The sequence below is a fragment of the Fukomys damarensis genome, unplaced genomic scaffold (assembly GCF_012274545.1).
Source record: "Fukomys damarensis isolate Sample0158 unplaced genomic scaffold, DMR_v1.0_HiC HiC_scaffold_39, whole genome shotgun sequence".
In the NCBI taxonomy this organism is placed as follows: domain Eukaryota; kingdom Metazoa; phylum Chordata; class Mammalia; order Rodentia; family Bathyergidae; genus Fukomys; species Fukomys damarensis.
This window is the reverse complement of record NW_022900951.1, coordinates 111,901,581-111,904,337: the sequence shown is the minus strand read 5'-3', so window position 1 is coordinate 111,904,337 and position 2,757 is coordinate 111,901,581.

Below are 2,757 nucleotides of genomic sequence, written 5' to 3'. Positions count from 1 at the left end.
ATTTACTTGCTTCAGTGGCCTGTGCTTTGGGGGTCACATTCAAGAAATAACTGCCCAGACCAATGTTAAGAAATTTTCTCTGTACTCTTCTGAGTTTTACAGTTTCAGGTCTTAGGTTTAAAATCTTTAGTCATTTTTACTTGATTTTTGTATTTGGTGAGTGCTAAGGGTTGATTTCATTCTTCTAGGCCCATATTTCAGTGGATACATGTCCTCTCCACTTGCATGTCCAACACCAACATTTAAAACAACTTGTTCCATGTATTTGGCCTGAACTTGGTAACTCTCTTTTCCAAAAAACTTGCTCTATGAACAGCTTGTGCTAAATTGATTTATGATGCCATTTAGTGATGTGCTGGAGAAGCTGAAACAATCAGCTGTGTGTATGTGTGTATGGGGTGAGAAGGTAGAAAAGCCCTGGTATTCAGTGTTTCAGATTACTAATAGAGTAAATAATTATAACATGCCCGATTTCAAGCTATTGATGCGAGATCACTGATCATCAAATCAGAACGATTTTGGCCCAATCTGCTTTTGCAAGTTGTGTGCCAGCACTTGCACCCTCTGGCACTACTATTTACCCAGTGGTTCAAGCAAAAATCCTTACACGTTACTGTGCTTTTTCCTTTATTCTTCTCAGCCATTCAATTTCTTAACAACTCCAGGCAACTTTATGTATGACATAATTCCTGACCATCATAAGCTCTTGCCACTCCTCTAGTCCATGCCGTCATGATCTTTTCTGATCAGTCATCTCCCCACTCTTGCAGCCTTCTCTATCTTGCAGTCTTCTACTGTCTCTCCCTGGATGGAGAAATGAGGTCAGGCTGTATCCATCCCAAAAATCTGTCCTCCATGTTCTTAAGCCTTCAGAACACAACCTGAACTAGTGACTGTGGTACACAGGCTCAGCCTGGCCTGGCTTTGTCACCTTCTCCTCCCTCTGGTCCTGGTGGTCTCTTCTTCACTCTCTCTGCCTCTGCCCTGCTGCCTGTGATCCTTGGTTTGGGACCGTTCCACCCACCCCCAGTTCCTGCCCTTGCCCTCACTGCAGATTGCACCTTCTTTCTATGTTTGCTTAGGCCCTTCCATTTCCTCAGGCTCTGCTCAGGGAACACCTCCCAGAAGGTCCTGCCACTGTCCAGAGCCCTGGAGGCCCCCTCTGTGGCTCCCTCTCACATACCTGTGCCCTTCTTCCCCAGTACCAATCCAGCTGGGGTTGTTGTGTTGCTCACCATTTTGACTTCTGCATGGCAGCATGGGTTCCATAAGGACAGGGACAGTTGTGTCTTCTTCACTGCTGATCCCCAGGTCCTGGCACGTGCCTGAAACAGCAGAAGATGAGTAAATGACACAAAAATGTCAGATTGGAGCTTTTAAAAAAGCAATGAGGAAGAAGAGTATATACAGAGATTTTTGCTAATGTGGTACAGAGATGTCAATTATAACAGCTGCCTCAGTTTTCTAACAAATTCAAAGGTGGGGGAAAGGTGGTTGAAGTAAAACATCTGGTTCAGAAAATCACAGTAGATTATATACAAATTTCAGATATCATGACATTAAGTGAGACATTCAGCTCATTAACTTTATTTTTTATTTTAAAATTTATTGAAAGAAATAAAAGTATTTTAAAATAGAGTAATCTCACAAGCTGAAAGCAAAGAACAAAAAGAATAAGTTAGTACTTTTTCTTGAGGGGCAGATCTAATCAGCTTGAGGATGGCTTTTCCCTTGCCTACCTTTTGTCAAACAAAAGTTGCTTTTCTTATTTCTTTTTTTGGTACCAAGGATTGAACTTGGGACCTTGTGCTTGCAAGGCAGGTGGCAGAACCATTAAGCTAAGACCCCAGCCCAGCTTTTCTTTTTTTCTATGGCATCAAATAGGATACACCTGTATAAATACCAAATAGTTTCTCTAGTGTAAGAAACTGAAAGTGTAAATAAGGACTAAAGGTATAATAGATAATGTGAAACAGGAAGAAAAGGGGCAAAGTGAAAGGGGAAATGGTAGGGGTGGGGAAAAGGAAAAAAAAGGAATGGAATTAATATGAGAAAATTACCTTTCTTTTAATATCAAATTATATACACTTCCGCTTTTTATAACAATTTGAGAATTGTACAATACAACCTTGTTATGACTTGTGTCTAGATTTCCCCCCAAAGCCTCATGTGGTCATAGGTGGGACTTTTCAGAGGTGGCTGGATCTAATGCTGGGATTAAGGATGTTTGGTTTCTAAGTGGGTCCACTGATTGGTTTGACATAGTTCTAGATAGGATTAAGGGTACCCCACCCTGGGTGTGAGTGTTATTTGTCCTCAGGGTGGGTAGCCTAGATAAGATATAAGTGATAGAAAGAAGCTGTTGCAGGTTGCTTATAGCCTGCTGCCTTGTGGATGTCTACCTTCTGCCTGCCATGAACTGTTTCTCCTCTGTGATGCCCTTCTGCTGAGTCACCCTGCCTCAGATCCAGCCAACTATGAAATGAAACCTCTACAAACTGTGAGGCAATAAACATTTAACTTTGGGTGTAGGGTATTTAGTTTCAGCAATGAGAAAAGTAATTAGGACAAGCTGGCTTTTTAAAAACTGGCTATATTTTAGTAAAATCTTACTAGTTCTTAGCAAAGCTCTCCAAAGCATCTGAGCAGGCATCTCAACAACTGAAAGAGGGCAGACTCAGGAAAAGCTGCTCAGCTCTCACCATCTGTAGCCTAAACCAGTCAAAAGGCACCCATTCCAGATGCAGCTTGAAATTT